This window comes from Erigeron canadensis, unplaced genomic scaffold (assembly GCF_010389155.1).
Source record: "Erigeron canadensis isolate Cc75 unplaced genomic scaffold, C_canadensis_v1 Conyza_canadensis_unscaffolded:42, whole genome shotgun sequence".
NCBI lineage: Eukaryota > Viridiplantae > Streptophyta > Magnoliopsida > Asterales > Asteraceae > Erigeron > Erigeron canadensis.
This window is the reverse complement of record NW_025215785.1, coordinates 9,802-26,327: the sequence shown is the minus strand read 5'-3', so window position 1 is coordinate 26,327 and position 16,526 is coordinate 9,802. Positions and strand designations below refer to the sequence as shown.

Sequence of the window (16,526 nt, the reverse complement as noted above, 5' to 3'; positions counted from 1 at the left end):
GAAATCCGGTTCAACATCAACGCACTAAACATATTGAGATTGATATTCATTTTTTTCGCGAAAAGGTTCAACGTGGTTATGTTCGTGTTCTCCATGTTCCTTCCCGACATAACTTTTCGGACATCTTCACCAAAGGACTTCCTCGGGTGTTATTTCTTGACTTTTGTTCCAGTCTTAGTCTCCGCAATCCTCCGCCTTAGACTGCGGGGGTATATTAACGTGTATATTATTATTATTATTGTATTGTATATCTATTATGTAAAAGTCCGAGGTAGTCAAGTGTAATTTGTAATCTTATATATCCTTATCAATGAGAAGGGGAAACCCAAGCAATTAGTTATCTTACAGAAATCAAGAAGGAAGAGGGTTGTTCGGACAACCTCATGGTCGTGAGTTTTGAGGCTGTTAGGGGCTGATTTTGCATCATCATCCATGCTCCAACCCTTCATGGATTTGCTCCTTACATTATAGAAATGATCACTTGTTTGTTTAATGATTTATTGTTAAGTTTTAGGGGTGTTTTTGCCAAATTTTTCTGCTGGAAACCAAAAAGAGAAAGAGAGAGAGTTGAGAGCATCTTTAGGAGTGTGTGTGAGTTGTTTGAGTGTAAAATGAGAGAGTGATGGTTCTCCCAAGCCTTCATCACGTGAAGGAGGGCAGGGAAATGGGTTGGGAGAGTGTTTATTGGTCAAGTGAAGTGGTAGGGTGATCCTCATTGGCTAACTCAAGTGGTGGAGTTGTGGTGTAGGTGTATTTGGTCCAAAATGGTGTCTAAGTTCAAAATGTGGGTGTGTTTTGGATTAGTTGATACATTGTTGGTTAATTCATGTAAAATATGAGAGTTTAAGAATAAATGAATTAGTTGTAAGAGTTTTATAAATGTAAGCTAGCTAGTTATAAATTATGGTTACACTTTTATTAGTTGTATGTCTTATACATGAATATATATGTATGTCGTGAATATTTAATTTTTATAAAAATTTTCTTGATGTACCTTCTATATTTGAGTTGTTGATTATATTTTGGATGCATAGAGTCTTGTTTGTTAGATTAAATACTTATAAACTCGTTGTTACTTTACATATTCTTGAAGTTGATTTGATTGATTATAGTTACATTCTTATAAGATTGTCATTGTTTCTTTACTTTGAGATTGTCATGTTTTGGCATTTCTAAGCTAACTAGCTATTTTTGGGCATTCCATTGAACTAGAGAGAAAGTATCACTGTGCCTTAATGTCTAGAAGGCAAATCCTCTCAATAATCCTCTAGAATTATATGTCTAGAAAGTCCAAGTAAATTGTCCTAGTTGGAAAATGAGAGTTGTTACAGAACCGTAAATGAGTGAGACTCGAACCGGCTTACTACTTGTCATTGAATGCATGTTGCTTTGTGTCAAGAGGTTTGGAGACGATTTAGCCCCCATGGCCCAAATAACTGGCAAAGGCAATGTGGGGTGCAGAATGTTTTTACATTCGACCCGTTTATGTCCATCGCAATTTGGGTCCAACGGCAGTGGCGGAGCCAGAATTTTGGGTCTGGGGTCACCAATTTTTTTTTAACACCATATACTAAAGCGTAAAATCAAAGTAGAACATTATAAGACAGTGGCGGAACCAGAATCGGAAGTGACCAGTAGCACAAACTTTTTTCCACTAGCATTGTATCGGCATAAAGTGATGATAACAACGATAATGTTTAAATTGTTACGAATTTTAACATTTTTTAACAGATTTTTGGCTATTTTTAATAAATTTTAAGAATTTTTGGCCTTTCTTTGAAGTTTTTATTTATCATTTTGTTGTATATATATACATCTTTATAAGTTTTATTGGTAAAAAAATGTTTCAAAAGTTTTAAGTTGGTTACAAGACCGGTATCCCATATTTATTTGACCCGTAGCACCAATAAAAAATACATCTTTTTCCGAAAAATTTTAACTACATGAATTTAATGGATCCGTAGCCCGGGCTACACCTTGTAGCAATGTAGTTCCGCCCCAGTTATAAGATATACAAAAATATAACTACGTGATAACTTCACAATAGATTTTTCATTCAGAAAGTTTGAGTTGTACACGACGCTCTCTTACATCACCAAAATCATCTAGAAATGAATCTAAACTAAAAGTTCGATCAATACCCTTCTCATTATAGAGAATCAGACTGTCAGAAATGAAGTCGGCACTCATTTATTGCGTAGTCTAGTTTTCACAATTTTCATGGCTGAAAATGCACGCTCGGTAGCTGCAGTAGACACGGGAAGGGTCAACACAAGTCGAATCAAACTATCAACAAGATAATAGTGACTTGCTTTTCTCGTTTTTGCTAAGGCTTGGCATAGTTTAGCAATAGATTAACTTTAAATTGAAGGTATAATATTTTAGTGTATATAATTTGTGGGGTTGCCATTTACCTTTAAACTAAAAAAATACATGAATATAGTACTAAAAAATTAACCACATAGCTCCGCCATTGTCCAACGGGCGGGTGAATTCCATCATTATGACTCCTTGTTCGGATTTGCATCCTACGTACGTCAACTGTTCTTTCGTTGGATGCAAACTTTGTGGGTTCATTCCATCAATCCAATACGATTTAACATGGCCCGTTCCGTTAGCATCAACCCAACCCACATAAGCAAAATTGTTGACCATTTGTGACCCGAACCTGATTGCAATGGATATGGACTTTTTCTTTTCTTTTCGCCACGGGCTGCAATGGATATGGACTTTTTCGAAAGTGTCCAAAAGAATGAAACTTGTTGATCATTCAAAAGCACAATATTGTTATACATATCGGTTAGACCTCCACACCTGAACTTTCCAGCCCATTTTTTCGGTGTAAAAAGACTGATAGTAGACTTGACTCGGAGTATTCCGGTTCGGGGCCCATTCCAACACCTTGGGCTTGGACTTCACCCTGTGGGCCTCAGGCCCACCTGCATAAATCGTCTCGGACCTGTTTCTTGATGTCACATTCCCACCAAGCGGATCCGATGTGATATAAAATGCCACGTTATGGCCCGCTTGGATTAAAAACTTAACGGGTACCCTCTTTCAACCCGTAAAAGCGGAGATTCCTTTTTGTTAATATACAAAACCTTTGAAGGGTTTGGAGGGTTAGGGTAATGTAAGCCCGGCCCGGAAGTTACAGCAAGCGGTTCCATCTCATCAGCAATTAAAAGTTCTTGATCTTGCTTGTTTTCGTCATCAAGCGGGCCCACACAACCGTTCACATTCTCCGAAACATTAACATGAACATTACCGTAAGTCTTGCCATGGTTTTCTGGAAGGTAATAAGGCCAAATCGAATCTGGCGGTTTGATCAAACCTAAATCCCATATACAAATCATGTTCTTTTTAACATCGATGTTCCAATCATACCTTTTGTCAATAGATTTCAACGGTCTTTGATACCGAATGAAGGAGACACCATCTTTCCTATGCCCCTAAACCAACACCGTGTTGTTAACCGAATCACGGTCATGAAGATCATCCGAACTGACATACATAGTGTCGGGACACACCCCCTCAGCCTTACCATTCTTGTTAGTTATACACTAACTATACTTGGTAATATGATAATCATCCACAAAGGGCTGTCCCGTTTCAGTAAAACCCGTGACTGCCGCATTAGCGCCAAGCATATGATCGTTTTCCTTAAACGGGTCGGCCCACCCAAACGCCATATAATCCTGAATATCAATCGCCCCCTCGAGCCCGATATCAATTTAATTGTTCTCTAACCTAATTGTCCATCTTAACCTAAACTTATCTGTCAAACCTTACAGTTATCAAACATGGTAGGCTCTCTATCAATCTTAACAACTGAACTGCCCGTAAAATTGTCGGGCTGGGCAGAGGCAGGCATTGGGCCATCTGTATTCCCCTCCAACACAACATGCCCAAAATCAGAATCAATAGATTTTTTCCAAATAGGAACAACCTTAATGTCATCCCTGTTGGCATATGATCATATTATTATAAGTCGCATGTCCGGGAATAATTTAAGCCTACGGAGTCACACGAAATGACACGGTAACTCGATAATAACAATTGATATATTAAAGTAATATATTAATTAGTTTGATCACGAAATAATTAATTAAACATAATTAAAGGATTAATTTTATTTAATTGATTAAAAAGGAGGATTAAAATGTGAAAATTAGAAAGTGGACTTGGACCAAAGTCCATTAAGGGGGGGCGGTTTCATCAAAGCTTTCCAAAGCCTGATGTTTGCTTAATTTCCAAGTAAAGGTTAACCTAATAATGTCCTATAAATAGAGGGTTAAGCTTAAGGTTTTTCACACACAATTACAAAGTAATTCTCTCCTCTTTCTCTCCTTTTCTTTGGTTCGGCCGACTCCTCCCTCCTCTAAGGGGTTTTCGGCTTTTAAGTTTAGGGTTAAACAAAGGGTTGTTTAGGTTCGTGATCGGGGTACTAGCATACATAATTCGGGGTGTCTAGTGTGGGATCGTGGAGGGGTTTTGCTTTAAACCCTAAGTATTAATAATAATCTTATTATTATTATCTCAACTGGATCTTTGCATATAAGGTACACATCTCAATTCTCTCTTTGTTAATTAATGTGATTGCATATATGTTTCGATTTCTTTCGTTGCGCTTATTCGTGATCTTGTATGTTTATGTGTTCATATTCTAACAGTGGTATCAGAGCCACATATGTGATCTATTAATTACAAAGATCAAAACTTGAAGGGGGGTTTAAGGGTTGGTTGATTTTAATTAATTGTTAAATAATTAAAAGTTGTTTTTCTTATTTTTAATTAATTAAATCGGATCTTGATTAAATAAAAATTAGGGTTTTTGTTTAATTAAAGTTTTAACCTTGTTCAATGGAGATTGAAACCCTGAAACAAGTTTTGAATTGTGAATTGATATAAATTATGTGATGAATTGCATGATTATGTGTATCGTTTTATTTAATATTGTTAAATAAATAGTAAAATCACAAGAAATTCATGCAAAATTTTATTGTGTTTTTACTGGATATATAAAGATTTATATTATGCAAAGCATGTTGATCCAATAATTAGGGTTAATTATTAGATAATTTGTGACAATGTGATTTTTGCGTGTAAATTTTCTGATGTGCGACAGTTTACTAGAAAAATCATATACAATAATCTGTAATGAGTTAGATGTCGTGCTTTGGACTGTAGAAGCCCAACACATAGGGCTACAACTTTGTAGTTTTGGTGGAAATCTGAATCGGACCAGAAACAGGAGTAAACTGGTCATCAAGCTGCTGGAAATTTCCAGACAGCATATATATGTGTTTTATTTGCAACTTGATTTGTTTAAAGGCTTACGCAATCAAGGTAACTTGATGCATGTGGTCCTCTTCTTCGGAAGGGGGTTGCCGAAATTGAACTTTTGCATGAACCATAGTGACCATGTTTAGGTTATTAATTTTTGTATTTGTTTATAAGTTGTATAAAGGTGATGCAAAAATTGGTTTTGAAAATAAACTTGACTAAGAACTATCGAAATAGAGATTTCATTAATAAAATTGGAGTCTTGCAACCTTGAGATACACCGGCTCACCCATTTGAACAAACTCTAAGAGAGGTATAAGTCGGAGTGCATTAGCCTTCTAAAAGGGCGGGTTCTTAAATCGCGTTTATCGCATACCTTTGCCCTTGCACTTCTTTGTGCGTTCAAATGGAGCTACCGAGCTCTCTTGTGTTGTAAGACTATAAAAATGATTTTATTAAAATATTATGTTTCGAAGATTATGCATGAGTCTTCGAACATAAACTTTTGATTCACATCAAATGCATTACCATTTAAAGTTAAGTCAATGCCACCCACTTTGCTAAGAACACTTGCCAGTGCTTTTTGCTCTACGTGAGACGTAGGTGAATTGTATCTCTTCAAGGTAGATTACCACTCGTTGTGAGACAGCAGTGGACTATCTACATGTTCTTAATTGCGTGACTTAAAACGAGTTAAGAGGTGAGACCTTAACCCGTGGCATAAGATGGGACAAAACATGTTTACAAAACACTTAATACCCCTTTACAGTGTTATTGTAAGTCCCATAAACCTAGGAGTTGCATGAATGCAATTATCGATTCTTGATTACCTTTTGAATGTCGTCATTTCTAGCAGATCAACTGATGAAATGATTGTATGTCAAGTTGGATCCTAGCCTTACTGAAAGTAATTTGTTAGATGAATTTAACAAGGGTAAAATTAGATTTCTTAAGGATAATTATCGGAATACTGATAATTGAACTTTTTGTTTGTTTTATAGATGGCAACAATCAATACCACTCAAAACATACACCAATCGGCGTTCAGGCTGATGTTGGAAAAGGGAAAAGCTTTCTGGACCGAATTTCAATGATTGGTATCGTTAGCTCCGGATTGTTTTGAGAGCTGAGAGGAAATACCAAGTCCTTGAAGAGCCAAGACCCGTTGCTCCTGCTGCCAATGCTTCTAATGAAGCATTTGCGGAATATGCCGCTGCATATGATAAATATAATGAGGTCGCTTGTCTAATGTTGGGAAGCATGAATGCTGATCTACAAAAGCAATTTGAGCATTCATTTCCGTGTGATATGCTTACTGAACTGAAGTCTATGTTCGAGAAGCAAGCTGACGTGGAGTTATACGATCTAATCGATGTACTTCATGACTTGCGACATGAACAAGGAACATCGGTGAGCGCTCATATCCTTAAAATGAAAGGATACTTTGAGCAGTTGGAAAGGTTGAATTTTCCTTATGCAAAGCAAGTACAAATTGGTCTGGTTCTCAAGTCCTTATCTAAGGATTTTGAAGAATTCGGACGCAATTATACTATGCATAGCATGGATAAAACCGTTACGGAACTTCTTGCAATGGCTGTTGAATTTGAAAAGAAGTTACCAAAGAAAACTGCTACTCCCAATTGTCTCATGATCAAAGGGGGTAAGGTCCAAAAAGGCAAACAACCGAAGGAAAAGGGCAAGGCTGACGGTAAAGGAAAGCAAGTTGCTGCTCCTAAACCTAAGAAGACCCCTCTGGCGAAGAAGGAACATCCCGCTAAGAACCTACCTTGTTACCATTGTAATGAAGTGGGTCATTGGAAGCGGAATTGTCCCAAGTATCTTGCTGAGTTGAAGAAGAAGTAGCCCGGTACGTCCGGGACTTCAGGTATATTCTTCACCATTGAATTATATTCATTTTCTAAGCGGAATTCATGGGTTTACGACACTAGGTGTGGTACTCATATCTGTAATTCTTTACAGGGGCTTAGAAGAGGAAAGAAACTGAAGCCGGGATCTTTACAACTGTTCGTGGGAAATGGCCTACCTGCAGCTGTGGAAGAGATCGGCGATTATCATTTGGTTTTACCTTGTGGATTAATAATTATCTTGAACGATTGTCATTATGCACCTTCTATTACTTGGAATTTCAGTTTCTTTGTTGAAAAACAACGGTTACGTTAATGTCTTTAATGATATTGGAATTTCAGTTTCTCGAAATAATGTTCATTATTTTGATGCTATTGCTTGTGATGGTATTTATGAAATTGATATGCGTGGTTGTGATTCAAAGGATAATTCAATGTATCATGTTAGCAAACGAGTCAAGTCCACTTTGGACTCGACTTATCTTTGGCATTGTCGGCTTGCTCATGTTGGCAAGAAACGCATTGAAAGACTTCAAAGGGACGGTGTCTTGCAAACAAATGATGAATCATTTGAAAAATGCGTATCTTGTGTTTCTGGCAAAATGACAAGGAAACCTTTTCCAAATAAACCGGAAAGGGCTAAAGATCTACTTGGACTAATACATTCGGATGTATGTGGCCCATTTAGACATGTGTCAAAGAAAGGTGCTAGCTATTTCGTCACTTTTACGGATGATTTCAGTCGTTATGGTTATGTTTACTTGATTAAGCATAAACATGAAGTCTTTGAAACATTTAAGGAATTTAAAAGTGAAGTGGAGAATCAACTCGGTAAAACCATCAAGATCCTCCGTTCGGATCGAGGTGGTGAATACTTAAGTCAAGAGTTTAAGGATTATCTTAAAGCTTGTGGAATAGTTCAACAGCTTACTCCTCCATATACTCCTCAACACAATGGTGTTTCAGAGAGGAGGAATCGAACCTTGTTGGAAATGGTTCGATCAATGATGATTCATACGACTCTTCCTTTTTCGTTTTGGGATTATGCCCTTGAGACTGGTGTTCGCATTCTTAATATGGTTCCAACTAAGAAAGTTGACAAGACACCGTATGAATTGTGGCATGGGGGTGTTCCTCAATTGTCTTACTTAAAGGTCTGGGGATGTGAGGTGCTCGTGAAACGAGATATGCCTGACAAGCTTGCACCTAGATCTGTCAAGTGCATCTTTGTAGGATACCCAAAAGAAACGATGGGTTACTACTTCTACTTTCCTACGGAAAACACTGTCAAGGTTCATCGATATGCTGAGTTTTTTGCAAAGAAACTCATATCTCAAGAAGACAGTGGGAGGATTGTTGAACTTGATGAGCATCAAGAAGATGTGTCAACTTCTAAAGATACTAGCAATCTTCAACTTAGGGGGGGGGGGGGGAAATGTTCAAAGAGATGAATCTCAAGATGAACTTCAAGTTGAAGATGAAGCGATTCCACTTCGTAAGTCCTCAAGGACTATACGTGCTCGTGATAGTTTAAATCTTATGATTGAGTCTGAACAACACGTGGTAGGAGATTTGAATGAACCTCCTAATTTCAATGCTGCATTATCAGATCCAGAATCTGAAAAATGGCTTGAAGCTACGAATGTGGAAATGAAATCCATGAAAGACAATCAAGTCTGGAGCTTGGTTGATCTTCCACCAAATGGTAGAACCGTTGGGTGTAAATGGATCTTCAAGAAGAAGACCGACATGAATGGAAATATACACACCTATAAAGCTCGTCTTGTGGCGAAAGGTTATACTCAACTCTTTGGAGTTGATTATGAGGAAACCTTTTCTCCGGTAGCGGACATTAGAGCTATTAGGATCATCTTAGCCATAGCAGCGTACTATGACTTTGAGATATGGCAAATGGATGTCAAAACCGCTTTCTTGAATGGTTTTCTCGACGAGGAAGTCTATATGGACCAACCTAAAGGTTTTGTCGATCCAAAACATCCCAACAAAGTATGCAAGCTTCAAAGGTCCATTTATGGACTAAAGCAAGCATCAAGGAGTTGGAATAAAAGGTTTGATGAAGAGATTAAAAAGTTTGATTTTGTTCAGAATCCTGATGAGCCATGTGTATATCGCAGAGCTAGTGGGAGTAATGTTACTTTCCTTGTCTTGTATGTCGATGACATATTGATAATAGTAAATCACATTCCAATGTTGAAAGACGTTAAATCTTATCTTGGAAAGTGTTTTGCTATGAAAGACTTGGGTGAAGCAACATTCATACTTGGAATCAAAATCTATAGAGATAGAAGTAAACGGTTGATCGGATTAAGTCAAAGTGCGTATATAGATAAAATGTTGAAGAGATTCAAGATGGAAAATTCTAAGCGCGGGAACTTGCCTATGCAAGAAGGACTTAGTTTATCCAACAAGAATGGTGCTTCTACACCTGAAGAGGTGGAGCGTATGAAAAGAGTCCCTTATGCTTCGGCGGTGGGTTCTATCATGTATGCGGTTAGATGCACTAGACCTGACATTGCATTCGCGTAAAATATTGTAAGCCGATATCAGCAAAATCCCGGAGAGGATCATTGGACTGCTGTGAAAAAACATTCTAAAGTACATGCGTGCTACGAAAGAATTGTTTTTGGTGTATGGAGGAAATTCGGATCAAGAGCTTAAAGTCACTGGATACTGTGATTCTGGATTTCAGACTGATAAGGATGATACCAAGTCTCAGTCAGGGTATGTCTTCATTTTAAATGGAGGAGCAGTAGATTGGAAGAGCAAGAAGCAATCTATCGTTGCTATGTCTGCTACAGAGTCTGAGTATATAGTTGCTTCGGATGCAGCAATGGAAGTTGTCTGGATCAAAAAGTTTATTTCCGAGCTTGATGTGATGCCATCAAATAATACATCTATGGATCTGTACTGTGATAATTCTGGAGCAATTGTCATTGCCAATGAACCTAGGGTTCAAAAAGGTGCCAGACATTACCAAAGGAGATATCACTATGTTCGAGAGCAAATCGAATCACGTGAAATCAATTTACTCAAAGTTCACACAGATAATAACTTGGCGGATCCTTTTACAAAGGCATTGTCAAAGGGAAAGCTCAACAAGCACGCAGAAGGCTTAGGTCTTAGATATTGCAAAGTTATTTCATATAAATCTGTGATTAGTATTTGGATAATGGGATGTTAAACAATTGTTATTTTCATTTTTATAATAATTGTGTCCTATATTTGCATGTTTAAATCCATGAATATTAGTTGAATATTCTAAATGTCTATTGTCGATTAATTATATGGGAATATAATTAAAGTAAGACAATTGTGAGAGATTGGTAAAAATATTTAAGGGAATATTTTGAAGATAGTGGATCGTACCAAACTCACATGATATTCAAAAGGTGAATATTAGACTTACCCCACAGATACAAGTGAGTTATGCATGTGTGGATTGCATTTCTTGATATAGTTCCTAACTGTCCTGAACAAGGCAGTAATAAAGGGCTTCAGAAATGTTAAGAAACGACATGGCTAGACAGTTGTAGTCAATACAGGATTTGTTCCTTCAATTTGCAACTGAAGTATGATACCATTTGGGCCCCTCATTAATTAATTAAGATGTTTGTATGTCCGTACCCAAATGAACTCAAGAGGAGTCTTGACTAATTTGGTAATCTTGATTAATTATAGAAATGAGAAACATAATCGTTAAATTATGAAATGACATTGATCCATATTCATAACTAACAAGAGTATCTGAACAAAGGGATATTAAAGACTAAATCATTTCAACTTGGCAATTTAAGAATTTATTCTTAAATATTTCCGGGAGCATTGGAGTGTTGCTAGACGCCAACCAATGTTATTGCGTTTATAATAACATGCTCAAGTGGGAGCTGTTGGCATATGATCATATTATTATAAATCACATGTCCGGGAATAATTTAAGCCTAAGGGGTCACACGAAATGACACGGTAACTCGATAATAACAACTGATATATTAAAGTAATATATTAATTAGTTTGATCACGAAATAATTAATTAAACATAATTAAAGGATTAATTATATTTAATTAATTAGAAAAGGAGGATTAAAATGTGAAAATTGGAAAGTGGACTTGGACCAAAGTCCATTAAGGGGGGACGGTTTCATCAAGGCTTTCCAAAGCCTTGATGTTTGCTTAATTTCCAAGTAAAGGTTAACCTAATATTGTCTTATAAATAGAGGGTTAAGTTTAAGGTTTTCCACACACAATTACAAAGTAATTCTCTCCTCTTTCTCTCCTTTTCTTTGGTTCGGTCGACTCCTCCCTCCTCTAAGGGGTTTTCGGCTTTTAAGTTTAGGGTTAAACAAAGGGTTGTTTAGGTTTATGATTGGGGTACTAGCATACATTATTTGGGGTGTCTAGTGTGCGATCGTGGAGGGGTTTTGCTTTAAACCCTAAGTATTAATAATAATCTTGGTATTATTATCTCAATTGGATCTTTGCATATAAGGTACACATCTCAATTCTCTCTTTGTTAATTAATGTGATTGCATATATGTTTCGATTTCTTCCGTTGCGCTTATTCGTGATCTTGTATGTTTATGATTTCATATTCTAACAATCCCATGTAACATTATTCATCAAATTAACAACAAAGCTTTCGTTTTTATAACTGGTTGTGTTCAATTTCTGATAAGAATCACCAACAGCCCCCCACCAATATACATCAGAACCCCCTACAAGCATATCAAAATCTTTAACCATAAAAGGACAGTCGTTGATTACGCTAAATGATCCTCGTACCTGATGTTGACACATGACGAATTGAGTTGTGAAATTGATGACGGACGTGTTGGTTTTTGGGCAAATGCAGACCGAATTGGAGATAGATACGGTGAAATTGAACAGGGATATGAGGAAAAATAAAGAAACTAATGAAAAAGATTGGGAATTTGCCATTGAATTGATTGTAATTTTGAGATCTGAGTTGGGGATTTGATAAGGGTGTTATCGATTCTGAGAAGAAATCGAACGAAAGTGATCAAAATTTTTGAATAAAACGTTCGTCGTTATGTAAAGTGGTTGTTGTCGGTAAGTTGTTTGCTTTTGGCCCCTGAATAAGATGGTTTGGTTAAACTATCCCCTTGTAATATTAAAAAAGTATAATACGACCCCTGTATTTTTATAATGAAAACCAGTTTCATAATGTTAACTACAGTTTTATAATGACCTATGGATGTAGTGAACTATGACAAAATGTCTATGTCATGTATTTATCTAATCGGGGGTTTATGTTATGTAACGAACTTACCAAAACTGTCTAAGTGATGCATGCTACCAAGTAATCTACTGGTAGCCGGTTACCATCCATTTTTTTAAGGGATAATGACCTGTGAATGTAGTGAACTATGACAAAATGTCTATGTTATGTATTGATCTAATCGGGGGTTGGACGATAATAATCCCGGGTTTACTTTTGTACGTGAATAATCCCCAAAATGTAACCCTTTTACACCAGTAGACTGTCGTTAATTTTTTTTTAACCTTTGTTTGTTTTTAAGTTCCATTTATTACACAAGTAGTCCTTATGTTTTAATTTACTAGTTTTAACCTATACTTTATCCAACAACAAATAACAGGGTCTAATTATGTAACATTTATTAACTTATAAACCCAGCCCTACCCCCGCCGGCGAACACATACCCAACCCGACCATCCCATATGTTTGATAAATGAAGCCAAAACAACAAAGGAATCAATTTAATCAAAAAGAACCTAAACAATTTCAATTAGGAATCATAATCTTTAGGATATCATTAATCCATTCTACCATCAGATCATAAACGATATATACATAAAACAGTGAATCCAATTAGGGTTTTGACTCACCTCCATCGAGTAAGTAGCCGGAATACACTTCTTCGACAAACTCGCCGAAAGCTTGCATTATTGGCGTTCGTAACCTTCAAATGTTTCACTCATATTGTCGACAACAACTCTTTAAACAAATCTACAACGAAAATCACAAATTGCTTGCACCAATTATAAATAGCAGAGGAATAATCATATCTGAATTATGCGGATAGATTTCCTAAATGTGGTTATTTTGATCTTGTTTCACCACTGTGGTTATATGAAGCTTGTGATTTGGTTGAATCGGGTTTTGATTTGGCTATGATTTGGTTGAATCGGTGAGGTAGGTTTTAATTTTGGTAGGTTTTGAATTGGCTGAATTGACTTTGTGTTTATTATTATTTTTTTTAGTAAATTACAAAAAATGACCTTTATTTACAAAGATACTTTCACATTATACCTTTATCTTTGAAAATTGCTAATTATGATATTTATTTATTAGATTTGTTACGCATAATGACCTTTAAGCTAACTCCTTTAAAAACATGGTTAAATTAAGCTATAAGGGTTACTTTTCCATTTTTAAAACTTTAATCATAAAGAAAAATGTAAGGTCCAGTTTTGTCATTTTTAAAATTAAATTATTAGTTAATTTTTCTTTAAAATACACCCCACCATTAGATATTTACATGAAATTATAATATCGGTTATGTTTCGGCCTTGGCAACTTTGGTTCCTCTGTGTATTATTTTACATAGCTTTGGTGTGTTGGCATGTATAGTCCCTGCATTTTGCATTTGCCCCCTTTAGCCCCCTACCCTTGCCTGTTGGCGTGCTTAAGAAGATGTCACCGCCCTTTTTCTCTTTCATTTAGTATCCTTTTTTCCACGTCCCTGTTATTGGCTCTCTATTTTAGGCGTTTCATGTGCCGGTGATTATCACCGTGACGCCCTCCGCTTTTTTCGTCTGCAGTTGTCGTCTCCGATTACGTCTCCGACGACATCCATGTGTTGGTCGTGGTGTATTTCTATTTTGAATCTGTGGGGTTATGAAACCATACACTTTTCTGTGCACGATTTTCCGGCGTATATTGTTTGAGCATTCGCAATCGAGGTTAGCTTTCATTTTATTACGCCTTATTGCGTTGTTGAATGTTGGATTTTTGTAACATCCGTGAGTTGACCATTAAAGATTTCAAGTCACAATAAATCTTTCAGTAAATACGACCTCGTAATTTTGGACTCAACCTCATATTTTAAGTCGACATCGTAATTTAAGTGTAGCCTCGTATTTGAAGATTAGCCTCGTATTTGGGTGGGTATCGTATTTTTGGTGACTAGCCTCGTATTCGTGACGGCCTAGTATTAAGGCCTTGCATGTAATCCTTCTTATTTAACCCTACCTATAAATACTCTCAATCTCCACACATTCTCACTTTCCACCACCTTAGCCTCCTAACAAAAACACACACACACTTTTGCTACCCCATATTCCTTTATTACCCCATCTTTACTACCTCATCATTACTACCCCATAAACAACAAGCTTTAATGAAATCTAACCTTACTTTTGTTTAGATTTAGTGTCAAAAACTGTTTTTCTACCTTCTAAGCATCATCACAAACATCTATTTTGGGCAGATTTGATGTAAGAATCAAAACCCTTTTTATGCTCTTCTTTTTGTATTTTTCGTTTTTTCTTTTAATACACACTACACCCACCAAGTATCAAACTTTTTACGTCCAAGACGTTTAGAATCATATACTACAGCTTTTGTTAAAGTTTCGTGTGATTTCGTTAACAAAATCTTGAAATATAAGCATTTTTGTACACTTTTTATAAACTTTATTCAAATGGGTTTTCGGGTTTAAGTCCGTTTTTTGAGTTTCTGACTTTAGGATTGTTTCCCCATCATATTAGGGAGTCTAAAAGTACAATTTGATGTTAAAAACACCTTCCAGATTGAAAGAAACGATTAGGGTTTTCTAGATTGAGTTTTGGGGAAGAACAACTCAGTTTGCGATCCCGTCAGTTTGTGACCTCGTATTTCCAATTACGACATCGTATTTCAAATGTGACTTTGTATTTCAGTTTGTGATCTCGTATTTCAAATGTGACCTCATATTTGGAAATACTACCCCAGATTTACTAGCCTCTCAAATTTAGCATCTTAAATCTAGCCTCTTAATTTCAGTTTTGTCTTTTAGTGAAATAAGACCCCAAATTCAATTTAAGACCTCAACATTCAATTGAGACCTCGGACTTCGATTACTACATCGATTTGGTCAACCTTGGTCAACTTTAGTCGGTTTAGATAACTTTGGTCAACCTTGGTCAACTTTGGTCGATTTAGTCAACTTTGGTCAACTTAGTCAAACTCGTAATTTGGTCAACATTGGTCAAACTTGTAAAATCTGGTCAAAGACTAACTGGTAAGCTATTGGACAACATAGTCAACGCTTGGCGGCACGTTATGAGCACGTTTACCTAATGAACACATACTTAATTGTGATAACTTGAAACAGATTGTTCTGTGCCGGTTACTTGCTTCCTGATATCTTGCGTAGCTTAGTCTTGTTGCTAGCTTTCAGGTGAGCTTCGTAGTCCCCTTTTACATGTTTTCTCGGGGCTGAAAGGATACAAAATGTTTTCTGGTAAAACTGTATTTATTTGATATGATATTGTGACAACCTATTTTGACTGCACGATTGATAACCTAGTTTGACTACACGATTAAGGTATTTTAGATACATTTTGATAACATGTTGTGGATACATTTTGGTAACGTGATTTGGATACGTATATGATTTCATGACATGGATACTTGTTGATTCACATTATGGATACATTTGAGTGCATTGGATATATGTTCTTGAGCACGGCTGGTTGTTGAACTATAAGGCCTAACGTTTGACTAAACTAGATGCATCGGCTGGTTGTTGAACTGTAAGTCCTGACTAAACTAAATGCATCGGCTGGTTGTTGAACCGTAAGTCCTAACTAAAGTAAATGCATCGGCTGGTTGTAGAACCGTAAGTCCTGACTACACTTGATAAGTCCATGGCAACCTTGTGATTATGGAAACATTGTGACGTGGCCTCTTTGACTATACATGAAATGTATCATGTTAACTTGACAACATAGACTACAATACTACGAACTCACCAACCATTGTGTTGACGCTTTTAAGTATCCTTTTAGGTGCACAGGTTAGAGGTGGCTGAGGAGAGTAGCATGGAGCCTTTATAGCAGACTTTGGACTCTAGGATTCCTTGTTGCTGCTATGTCATCTTATGTTCTTTTAGTATTAGTATGACATTATGCCTAACCTTTGATCCCCTACATGGGAGCTGGATTATGCTTTATTTGTGTTTTGATTTATGTTAAATGTTTGTGAAAATCTATGATAAGACTATCTATATTCGTGGATTTATCCCGAGTTTCCGCCTTAGTCGGGGTGTGACAGATTGGTATCAGAGTCGTGGTTATAGTGAATTAGGTGGTTTTGCCTAGAATATAACCTAAGAA

The 16,526-nt window shown here is 36.6% G+C and overlaps 1 pseudogene; it reads right to left on the bottom strand.

Moving 5' to 3' along the window:
* Window positions 1–174: 174 nt before the first annotated feature.
* On the bottom strand, window positions 175–12,104 carry LOC122584569 (annotated as a pseudogene).
* Window positions 12,105–16,526: the final 4,422 nt, after the last annotated feature.